Source organism: Pseudophryne corroboree, chromosome 9, assembly GCF_028390025.1.
Source record: "Pseudophryne corroboree isolate aPseCor3 chromosome 9, aPseCor3.hap2, whole genome shotgun sequence".
NCBI classification, from domain to species: domain Eukaryota; kingdom Metazoa; phylum Chordata; class Amphibia; order Anura; family Myobatrachidae; genus Pseudophryne; species Pseudophryne corroboree.
Window position 1 is genome coordinate 70,922,492 of NC_086452.1, and position 12,717 is coordinate 70,935,208.

Sequence of the window (12,717 nt, forward strand, 5' to 3'; positions counted from 1 at the left end):
TATATATATATATACCCTGTTGCAAAGCGGATTACTGAGGTCATAACAACTATGCTGGTGTTAGACGTGCGTCCGGTATCCACCATTAGTGCAGTGGGACTGCAGTGCCAACCCTAGATGGGCCAGGTGTTTGTGCCGCACACTTGTGTCGCTTAGCTTAGCATACCTCCCAACTGTCCCGATTTTGGCGGGACAGTCCCATTTTTTACGGTCTGTCCCGCTGTCCCTCCCGCGGGTCGCAGTGTCCCGCGGGTGGGGGGGCAGTTGGGAGATCCCCCCCTGCCACTCGCTGCTCTGAGCAGAGCAGCGGTGAATAGATGCTGTGCGCATGCGCACAGTGTCTATTCACGGCAGAGAGGGACAGGGGGCGTGCCCAGCAGCTCTCTGAGCGCTGTTCATGCCCCCATAATGACGAAAAATGGGGGCATGGCTTGCGATCACGGCACTTGCCATGAGGCCACGCCCCTTTCTAATAGGCCACGCACCCTAATTTCGGGCGCGCGTCTGCGGCGCGCGAAAGTGTCCCTCCATGCTGCACTGCAATGTTGGGAGGTATGGCTTAGTCATACAGCTACCTCATTACCCTCTTTTACTTCTTGGCATGATGTGCTGTTTGGGGCCTTTTTTTTATATCTGCCCTCCTGTCTGATACGGCAATGCCACTCCTAGATGGGCCAATTGTTTGTGTCGCTTAGCTTAGTCATACAGCTACCTCATTGCACCTCTTTTTCATCTTTGCGTGAGGTGCTGTTTGGGGCATTTTTTTTTTATATCTGCCCTCCTGTCTGACACTGCAGTGCCACTCCTAGATGGGCCAATTGTTTGTGTCACTTAGCTTAGTCATACAGCTACCTCATTGCACCTCTTTTTCTTCTTTGCATGATGTGCTGTTTGGGGCCTACTTTTTTAAGTTCCATACTGTCTGCCACTGCAGTGCCACTCCTAGATGGGCCAGGTGTTTGTTCCGCACACTTATGTCACTTAGCTTAGTCATACAGCAACCTTGGTGCACCTCTTTTTCATCTTTGTATCATGTGCTGTTTGGGGCATGGTTTTTTAAAGTGCCATCCTGTCTGACACTGCCGTATAAGTCCAGGGGTGCTGCTGTATTAGTCCAGGGGTACTGCCGTATAAGTCCACCAATTGCAGAATTTTTGAAAAAGGACAGGGGCGTGCAGGAGATGCTGTCAGTGGACTGAAAAATTGCGGGCCACTTTCGACATTCAGCCACTGCATACCACTACTAGATGGGCCAGGTGGTTGTGTCGCTTAGCTTAGTCATACAGCAACCTCGGTGCACTTCTTTTTCTTCTTTGCATCATGTGCTGTTTGGGGACTAGTTTTTTAAAGTGCCATCCTGTCTGACACTGCAGTGCCAACCCTAGATGGGCCAACTGTTTATGTTGCTTAGCTTAGTCATACAGCTACCTCATTGCACCTCTTTTTCTTCTTTGTCATGTGCTGTTTGGGGCCTAGTTTTTTTAAGCGCCATCCTGTCTGCCACTGCAGTGCCACTCCTAGATGTGCCAGGTGTTTGTGCCGCACACTTGTGTCACTTAGCTTAGTCATACAGCCACCTCGTGAAACCTTTTGGCCTAACAACAATATTGTGAGGTGTGAGGTGTTCAGAATAGACTGGAAATTAATGTGATTGAGGTTAATACCGTAGGATCAAAATTACCCCCAAATTCTGTGATTTTAGCCATTTTTATGTTTAAAAAAAAAAATCATCCAGATCCAAAACACGAAAGAGTGGTTTTGGCAAAACCAATCCAAAACCAAAACACGAGCGGGGAATTAGAACCAAAACCAAAACACAAAAGTGCCGCACATCTCTAGCTGTAACATAACAAAATGTGGAAAAAGTGAAGCGCTGTGAATACTTTCCGGATCCACTGTCTGTGTATATATATATACAGTGACATGTACTGTATATATATATATATATATATACACACACGCACACACACACACACACACACACACACACACACACACACACACACACACACACACACACAGTGATATATATTGATATATATATACAGGGCTGGTTCTAGACCTTGCGGCGCCCAGGGCGTAAAGGATTTGTGCACGCCGCAGGCGTGTGGCAAAAAATAGGGACGTGGCTTCATAGGGAAGGGGCGTGGTCAGTTATGCCCCTTGTAGTTGTGCCCCCAGTAGATTTGCCCCCTCTAGCTGTGCCCTCAGTAGTTGTGCCCCCTGTTGCTGTGCCATCAGTAGTTGTGCCCCTGTAGTTTTGCCCCGTTGCTGTGCCCTCAGTAGTTGTGCCCCTGTAGTCAGGGGCGTAGCCAGAACTTTGTGGGCCCGATAGCGATATTCTGAAAGGGCCCCTGTCCCAATGCTTGTAGAGATACAACTTTCCACAGGAGTTGTTAATTTTATGCCCCATAATAGTGCCCTAGTTTATTTTATGTCACATTGTAGGTCTGCCAGTACATATTATGCAGCACAATACCCCCAATTTACACTATGACATACAGTGTCCCCAGTTCATATTGTGCCACATTACAGTGCCCCAGTTTATATTATGCCACACTATAGTACCTCCACTTTTTGTTATGCCACTTTACCGTGCTCCAGTTCATACTGTATTATGTAACATTATAAAGACCTTCTAGTACATTTTATACCAAATTACAATGAGCAGGGCCAGTGGTGTAGCTGGATATGTTGTAGGCCCCAAAGTAAAGGTTTGTATGTATAACCCAGTGGTGAAAAATGTATACAACACATGTAACTGTGACAGGGAAGGTGGGCCCCTCTCAGCTCTGGGCCCCATAGCAGCTGCACTACTTGCACCTATGGTAGCTACGCCCTTGCCTGTAGTTTTGCCCCCTGTTGCTGTGCACCCTGTTGCTATGCCCTCAGTAGTTGTGCCCCTGTAGTTTTGCCCTCTGTTGATGTGCCCTCAGTAGTTGTGCCCCCTGTTGCTGTGCACCCTGTTGCTATGCCCTCAGTAGTTGTGCCCCTGTAGTTTTGCCCCCTGTTGCTGTGCCCTCAGTAGTTGTGCCCCCTATTGCTGTGCCCTCAGTAGTTGTGCCCCCAGTAGCTGTGTCCTCAGTAGTTTTGCCCCCTATTGCTGTGCCCTCAGTAGTTGTGCCCCCGGTAGCTGTGCCCTCAGTAGTTTTTTTGCCCCCTATTGCTGTGCCCTCAGTAGTTGTGCCCCCAGTAGCTGTGCCCTCCGTAGTTGTGCCCCCTTTTGCTGTGCCCCTAGTAGCGGCGCTTGAAATAAAAAAAATACTCACCAGCCCTGCTCCTGGTTCCCGACCGCTGCTGCTGTCCTCCATTTCCGGCCACCGCTCCTCGGATCTATCGGAGAGACGTCATGACGTCTCTCCCATAGCGCCGCACACTGCACAGACAGTAGAGGTCAATTATGACCTCTAGCGTCTGCTCACACAATGCCGTGCGGTGCACGACGACTTCAGGCGCACCGCAGAGCACCATCAGTAGTGGCTCTTGCCACAGCAGCGGCGGCGGCCCTCTCAGGACCGCGCGCCCCGGGCAAAAAGCCTGCTTGCCTGTGGCAAGAGCCGCTACTGTATATATATATATATATATATATACACACACACACACGCGTATGCACACATATAGCAACAAGAAAAAATATTATTCTTTCTAGACATAACAATTATTGTAATTTTAATAATTCCTATTGGTAGTTAATTATATTTTACCTTCATAAAACTAATCACCTACCCATGGGAACCTTGGTATCATGTAACCTAGTAATGTTCTGTGTTTAGTTAGCACCGTTGTATAAGAACATATAAATCTTGTATACTGTAGGTATCTAATTAGTGTACGTTAGCCTCTGCCCATTACATTACATCCCAAGTTTGCACAACGCGATCTAGCCGTTATTATTGCTAATGTCATGCCCTGGAAAACATTTACTTCTCCCCTAGTGCCACAATTTCTTGTGAAACACATTTTATAGAGGATTACACTGAGTGCAGACGTTTGTGTTCATCCCTCCAAACTGACAGGACGGTTTCTTATCTGCCAGGAGCAAACCTCACTCTCGTTTTCTTTTGGTTCCGCTCAATAAAGATTCATTTAATTTGGGATTAGGTGGGACTCAGCAGAATTTACTCCCACTCTCCTATGGATTTTAAGACCCTTTTAAACCAACACCCAGCTTTGCGTTCACATCTGCAGATGAAAATCCTTTTGTAACCAGTAGGATAAGGAAGATTTTAACTTCATCAAACACTGCATGAAAGAAGTCAGAATTTAAAAGCCTGGCTACTTCTTTCTGTCACTGATCGTATGATTAGTCTATTCCATAGGTCCCAAAACAGTGGCAAACGCAGGATTTCTAGAGGGGGGTTTCGAAATGCAGTGCACAGTCTCCCGCTCTGCAGAGCATTGGAGCAAGTGCGGGAGTTTGGGGAAGTGGTAAAAGAACCTAGTACCAAACCTGGACATTAATGTACACATTAGTCGTTTTATATACTGGATACTGTAATGAATACAGTATTAATATTTAACACTATAGATGGTCTCTATTATAGTCTGTATCAAACATATTTAATCTAAATAAAATAAGTGGTCAGGTAAAGTTTAAACATCCTATACTAAATAAATAAATATACAAACATTAGAGAACCAGTAGGAGACAGAACTACACTTTCTAAGCACACATTCTCCCACCTCATGGTAAGGCTCCTGTCTCTTCTTCCTGGCAGCTACTCTCTGGTCCAGTGCAGTGATTGAGGGTTCAGATCCACACACACAGCAAGCTTGGTAGAAGAATCTGCTACCACTGGGCATGTGCAGCAGCTGTGCTCTGTCCCTTAAACTGCATGGTGTGGCTGCAGCTTTAGTAATTGTATTATACTGTAATCTGAGTCACTGGTCAAGAGGAGAGGGGTTTCTGGGCAACCAGAACCTCATCCCCCCCCCCCCCCCCTCGCATTTGCCTATGTTAAATAATGATCTCCCTACATCATGATCCCCTCTACTACAATCTAATGCAGGCTGGTTGGTTTATATCCGTGGTATGAGGACCAGTCTTTTACCAGTCCCCGTCAGCAGATTTGGATTTTATACAACAATCATCTTCATTTACAGGTTAGAGGAGTTTTAAAACCTTCATCTATTGTGGTTTTCTTTGATGTTTTCTCCTGGCTCCTGTCCCTCAATTTTGATGATAAGAAGAGGATAGTAATTAGCAAAGCTGAGGAATCTTAGACTGGAGACTCAAGATTGATCAAAAATACCTCTTTGCAGTTTGCTGCATAGATGTAAGATCTTTTCATGTTGGCAAAGTACATGAAGGTCATGAGGTAGACCTGATCTGATAGAAGACACCGTGAAAGACTTTATTAATTACAGCTGCACTGCACATATCAAAAGATGTACTACAAGACATTGTGATGGCAGTGCTGAGTCATAAATGAGGTTACCCATCCATCACATCCTCATATGTGACACATTTGTAAGGACCAGCAACACCTCCGACCCTGATAGACAATTTGGCAATTACAAGGAAATAATGATTTATATTGAATCATTCATCATTGATTAAGGGAATTCCATGACTTGTAAGTGGTTGCCCTTTTACAAAAACGTCCTGCACAGCCACCAAACTGGGGCGTCATTACATCCGGCCCATAATATCAAGAATTAGTCTTTTTCCTGATCATAGAAAACTACTGATTTGCCCGATAAGATTTGTCATTCACTAGATTTTCCTTACTACACATAAGGTATGTTTGAGCTTTGGGTAAGAAAAACAGATAGCCTATTGTTAGTCAGTAAGTACAATGATGTGGAAATGGCTTTTCATATATTTGTGTGGAGAGGTGCCCTGTACTACAGGGCACATCGTTGCAGCGGCGGGTGTCCGGTGCAGGGACCAGATATTTCCCTGCACTGGACTGTCGGCGGCGACGGGCAGCGGCGCGGCGGCGTTTCAAACTTGGCGCCACTCGGGCCGCCAATGAGAAGCGCCGCCAGCGTCTTTTCAAACCTGGCGCCGTCCGCGATCCAATCGCGGCTCGCGGGGCGCCGGCCAATCAGTTGCGGGCGCGGCGAGACAATCGCGGTTCGCCGCGTCATAGACCCCGCCCCCGGCGTCTGACGTCAGACGCCGGGTGGGAGCCAAAGAGGACCAGAAGCGCACGGAAGAGCACGGAAGAAGAAGCGGCCGGGACCCAGAGAAGGAAGTCGGCGCGCAGGAGCGCAGAAGAGAGACCGGCGCGGAGGAGAAGACGACGGCCGTTTGAAGAGGAGCTCCGGTGGCCGCTGAAGAGGACAGAAGATGTCGGGCTCCTGACAGAAGATGTCCAGCGGCGGCTGGACGCGGAGGAGCGGAGGCGACGCCGCTGGCCAGGATGGGTCAGCGACAGAAGAGGGCGCCGGAGACCCCCGGATCAGGTGAGGCCTCAGTAAGGCTATTTCCACCCCCCTCTCCTTTCCTCCCTAGAACATCAGGGACGGGCATTAGGCCCAGGGGCACAATTCAGGGACTAGGCCTGGGGCGCAGATAGGAGGTTGGGGCCACCATTTTATTAGGTGATTTGGGAATTAGGCCCAAGCCACCTCAACGGCGCAGTAGGCGGGCATTAGGCCCAAGGGGCACATCAGGCAAGAGGCCTGTGGAGCATTAGAGGGCATTAGGCCCTAGTGTATTTTGGCCAATTAGGTGAATATAAATATAAGGTGACGCTGGGTACTAGGCCCAGGTCACCCAACGGGCGACAAGTTAGGCGGGCGCTAGGCCCGTGGGTAATGTCGGGCCTCAGGCCCGTGCGCAAATAGGGGGCGCTAGGCCCAATAAATAAGCGGTTCCCCGAGGTGAATAACGGTGACACGGGGCACTAGGCCCAGGCCACCCTGAGGTGTTTAGGTAGGCAGGTCCACTTGGCCTGAGCCCCACATAAGGGAGGGTACAGGAGGTGGGCAGGCTGTGTGGCGCCCACCCCCTTCCAGCGGTAGGTAGGGATTTAAAGGAACAGCACCGTTTGATGTTGTACTCTGATATGTGTGTTGTTACCGTGCAGAGCAAAGTGTTGTTTAGAGTTTGTGCATAGATTGTGTTGCACCACCCACACTTGAGCCAGTTTGAGGGCTTTGTTCATGTAGCTAGTGTAGCGGATGCACACTAGGTTAGAGTTAGGCCCTGCACGGCTGTTTCTCTCTTTGCCTCCTTACAGGGACCTGTAAGTGGAGAAGATCAGAGTACAAGACGTAGGACGGTGAGTAACATCTGTCTGTGTGTTCTTTCTGTGTTTGTCCCTATCTGTCTCCCTTCCTTCAGGGCGAACGGTGAGCCTTGCACGCCAGTGCAAGGTAGAATTTCCACCTGGTGCGAGAGTGCCAATAGGTGAAATTCGGACTCTGAGGCGTACGCCGGGGATGACCCTCACCTAGCCCGAAAGAGCTATTTTCCTCGGTTCCGGAGGACGTTTCAGTCCACAGTCAGGAGGACGGCACTCAGCAATCTCCTTCCTCCTAGGTCATCGTGTCCGGGTCCGACTGAAGATTTTCCAGGTCCGTTGAAGGTTCCGGTACCTGAAGGTGAGAGAGTGCGGCGCCTGGTAAGTGGTGAACCTACACCTGCACGGCAGCAGGCACTACACGCACCGCGCCACCGCCACCACCCCTCTTACATTTGCAAAAAGATGGTATACTCATTAAAGGCAGACGCAGGAGGGGTTTCCAATTGCCCGGAAAAACCCCTTCTCCACAGCTAGGCCAGTGACCACTACAAGCAGCATAAAGTTCAAGGTGGTGCTGCTGTACATGCACAATACAGTGTGTGTGTGTGTGTGTGTGTGTGTGTGTGTGTGTGTGTTTGTGTGTGTGTGCTCAGTCATCACACCAGAGATAGTCTATTTACTAAGCCTTGGATGGAGATAAAGTGGCCAGAGATAAAGTACCAGACAATCAGCTCTTGACTGTCATTTTTCAAAAACAGCTTATGACATGGCAGTAAGGAGGTGACTGGCTGGTACTTTCCACTTTATCTCCACCCAAGGCTTAGTAAATAGATCCCAGAATTTGGTAAGTGCTTACTGTGATCATTGGGCCTGTGTATGTCTGAAGTACTTTATTACATAAACTGTACTTTGGGAAGACTATCGTTTTTACATGCTAATTATGCATCCTTCTTGGACTGGCGGCAATCGGTCTAAAATCAAACATTTGGAAACCCCTCCCCCTTCAGAAATCCTGCATGTGCCCCTGCTTGTACCAATGATCTGCACAGGAGGTAAGATCTTACCTTCCACACAGATTTTACTAGCGGAAATCCATCTAACAAGAATTTGACCTGGATACCAGTCCGCTGTTGGATGATAATTTGGTAGCCAAGGCAACCTAGGGACCAGAGTTTTAGAAAATAAAGTAAAAATAGATTCTTTGTTAAGAGTCCATGCTGAAAGGCGTGCAGTCATTCTTTTCAGGTGAACTGCGTCTCTTGCTGTATGGCTCCTGTTACAGGTAGTATCACATATTCTACCTGTCTGAGGGACGTGGATTCCTGTATTCAGGTCAGGAATGCAGGAGAGCAGGCAGAGCGTACAAAGGAATAGATTAGAGTGGTTGCTTTTATCTGTAGGTCACATAATTTGAGCAGATAATAGGTGTTGAGCAGGAGCTTTAGAAAAGTAGCTCTTAGAGGAGCTGTTACACCTCACTAAGAGGTAGTGGTGATAAAGGCACAGATGGAATACACAGAAGCATACCTTTGCTGATCCTTGTATTCAGCTTTTTTTTTTGCAACGGGTACCTGAGCCAATGCAGGTTGATCGCCCCCTACCTAGGTTGGTGCTACTATGTCAGGGCTTGGATATTTACCTTTAAATTTCACAACTTAATTAGTTCCAGGACATGACTCTGTGCTGTGCTGCTTTGAGCCAATGATATAGGGGTCTATTTATTAAGCCTTGGACGGAGATAAAGTGGACAGAGATAAAGTACCAGACAGTCAGCTCCTAACTTCCATGTTATAGGCTGGGTTTGAAAAATGGCAGTTTGGAGCCGATTAGCTGGTACTTGGGTGGTCATTCCGAGTTGGTCGCTCACTGACGATTTTCGCAGTACAGCGTTTAAGTGAAAAAATGTCAAAAATGCGCATGGTACGCAGTGCACATGCGCTAAGTACTTTCACACAAAACTTTGTACATTTACACAAGCTCGAGCGACGTTTATTTCCACGCTCGAGTGATCGTAGTTGTGATTGACAGCAAGTGGGTGTTTTCTGGGCGGAAACTGGCCGTTTTCAGGGAGTGTGCTAAAAAACGCAGGCGTGCCAGGTGAAAACGCAGGAGTGGCTGGAGAAACGGGGGAGTGGCTGGCCGAACGCTGGGCGTGTTTGTGACGTCAAACTACTAACTAAACGGACTGAGGTGATCGCAATCTAGGAGTAGGTCTGGAGCTACTCAGAAACTGCAGGGAAATATTTAGTAGCAGTTCTGCTAATCTTTCGTTCGCTATTCTGCTAAGCTACGATACACTCCCAGAGGGCGGCGGCCTAGCGTTTGCAATGCTGCTAAAAGCAGCTAGCGAGCGAACAACTCGGAATGAGGGCCTTTATCTCTAGCCACTTTATCTCCGTCCAAGGCTTAGTAAATTGGCCCCATAGCCACTTTCAATCCCAGGGCTGCAGCTGTGCTTGAGTCAAGATGGCTGCTTAGTAAGAGAGCTTTGTGACCAGGAATTTAATTAATCCTGGAGGGTGGAAACAGCCTGCCTACCTTATTGTAATCTTAAGATGTACATGGGGAAAAGACTAATCCATCACAGAGACTCACTTTCTACTTCCAGGCACCACAACATGGGCTCCACAAGGCTGAAGATAGTGGTTTGCCATACAGCCCGGGCAACTGAAGACTGTTTATATCTGAATAAAAGAGCTGTGGTGTCTAGGTGATGGAAAATTCCATAGGCAACCAAATGAGGTGATTTTGAGAGACCGACTTTGTGAACCTCGGGTCTCAACTTTCTCTGATCTAAAGGCAGAAACAGAGAAAATGCCTGGACCCGGTAAGGACACCTTATTAGTCATCAAGCCACACATCTATCCTACCGTGAGCAACTGAATGAATACACTGTACATCAAATTGGAGCTGGAAGTAACAGATTTACAGGAAAGAGAAAGAAGAAATAAAATCAGAACTAGCAGAATCCCTTTATCAATGCAGCCTCAAGGTCTTTTGATTCTACCTTTCTAAATGGAATACTTTAAGGAGTAGCAGAAAACCTTATCCTATGTGATAAATAAGAAATGGGAAACTTGACACCAACACCAGTGTTCTTATGGAGTGCTCAGGTGATTGCGTATGGACACAGATTAAAGTTATTACGGGGATCAGTGACAACCACCCTCCGAGTACTATTTAACATCTCTGCTTCTGACTGGTTCCTAAAGGTGGCCAATAAGAAGCTTGTGGCATCCTCACACCTCCTTATGCAACTTGGTAAAGTCAAAGAAGCCCATACAACCTTAAAACTGAAGGAGGAGGACACTGCATTAGTTTGGTCTGGATAATAGTCACAGAGCAATGTTGACCTGAGGAAGCGGGATGTGTGAGTGTAGAAAGAGTGTAGAAACTAATGTAAAGTGTGGACTGTGTGCATGATGGGCAATTGAGTATATAGAATAGGTTATGTGGTTGTTCTCTGGAGGCAGCCCGCCTGGAGTGAAGTCATCGAAAAAGCCCGCAAAGCCATACCCCATTAGTGATGCCAGCAGGCTCCCATGGAGCCACACGCCCTTTTCGGCCTTGTACCCTTTTATTGAATACTTGTACATAAACATTCTCATTTATTTGCTACATCAGAGTTCCATTTCTTTCTTTAAGTCTTCTAATTGTCCAGGGACCAACACCCCATCTATAGATGTACATTAGCACCTGATTGTCCCTTTCTTTGGCACTCCTGTGTGTAGGTAACCTTAACTATATCCTCCAATATCCTCACTAGAGAGCAGATGTACTAAACCTTGGAGAGTGATTAAGTGGGTAGAGATATAGTACCAGCCAAGCAGCTCCTAACTGTAATTTCTCTGACGTCCTAAGTGGATGCTGGGGACTCCGTCAGGACCATGGGGATTAGCGGCTCCGCAGGAGACAGGGCACAAAACTAAAGCTTTAGGATCAGGTGGTGTGTACTGGCTCCTCCCCCTATGACCCTCCTCCAAGCCTCAGTTAGGTTTTTGTGCCCGTCCGAGCAGGGTGCAATCTAGGTGGCTCTCTTAAGGAGCTGCTTAGAAAAAGTTTTTAGGTTTATTATTTTCAGTGAGTCCTGCTGGCAACAGGCTCACTGCATCGAGGGACTTAGGGGAGAGAAGTTCAACTCACCTGCGTGCAGGATGGATTGGCTTCTTAGGCTACTGGACACCATTAGCTCCAGAGGGAGTCGGAACACAGGTCTCACCCTGGGGTTCGTCCCGGAGCCGCGCCGCCGACCCCCCTTGCAGATGCTGAAGATTGAAGGTCCAGAAACCGGCGGCAGAAGGCTCTTCAGTCTTCTTGAAGGTAGCGCACAGCACTGCAGCTGTGCGCCATTGTTTGTCACACACTTCTCACCAACGGTCACGGAGGGTGCAGGGCGCTGCTGGGGGCGCCCTGGGCAGCAATGTAAATACCTTTTATGGCTAAAAAATACATCACATATAGCCCTTGAGGCTATATGGATGTATTTAACCCCTGCCAGATATTACAAACTACGGGAGAAAAGCCCGCCGGAATAGGGGGCGGGGCTTATTCTCCTCAGCACACAGCGCCATTTTCCTGCTCAGCTCCGCTGTGAGGAAAGCTCCCAGGACTCTCCCCTGCACTGCACTACAGAAACAGGGTAAAACAGAGAGGGGGGGCACTTTTTATGGCGATATTTTATATATTTAAGCTGCTATAAGGATACAACACTTATATAAGGTTGTTCCCATATATATTATAGCGCTTGGGTGTGTGCTGGCAAACTCTCCCTCTGTCTCCCCAAAGGGCTAGTGGGGTCCTGTCTTCGATAAGAGCATTCCCTGTGTGTCTGCTGTGTGTCGGTACGTGTGTGTCGACATGTATGAGGACGATGTTGGTGTGGAGGCAGAGCAATTGCCGGTAATGGTGATGTCACCCCCCAGGGAGTCGACACCGGAATGGATGGCTTTGTTTATGGAATTACGTGATAATGTCAGCACATTACAAAAATCAGTTGACGACATGAGACGGCCGGAAAACCAGTTGGTACCTGCCCAGGCGTCTCAGACACCGTCAGGGGCTGTAAAACGCCCTTTACCTCAGTCGGTCGACACAGACCCAGACACGGACACTGAATCTAGTGTCGACGGTGAAGAAACAAACGTATTTTCAAGTAGAGCCACACGTTATATGATCACGGCAATGAAGGAGGCTTTGCATATCTCTGATACTGCAAGTACCACAAAAAGGGGTATTATGTGGGGGGGTGAAAAAACTACCTGTAGTTTTTCCAGAATCAGAGGAATTGAATGATGTATGTGATGAAGCGTGGGTTAACCCAGATAGAAAAGTGCTAATTTCAAAAAAGTTATTGGCATTATACCCTTTCCCGCCAGAGGTTAGGGCGTGCTGGGAAACACCCCCTAGGGTGGATAAGGCGCTCACACGCTTATCAAAACAAGTGGCGTTACCGTCTCCTGATACGGCCGCCCTCAAGGATCCAGCTGATAGGAGGCTGGAAACTACCCTAAAGAGTATATAC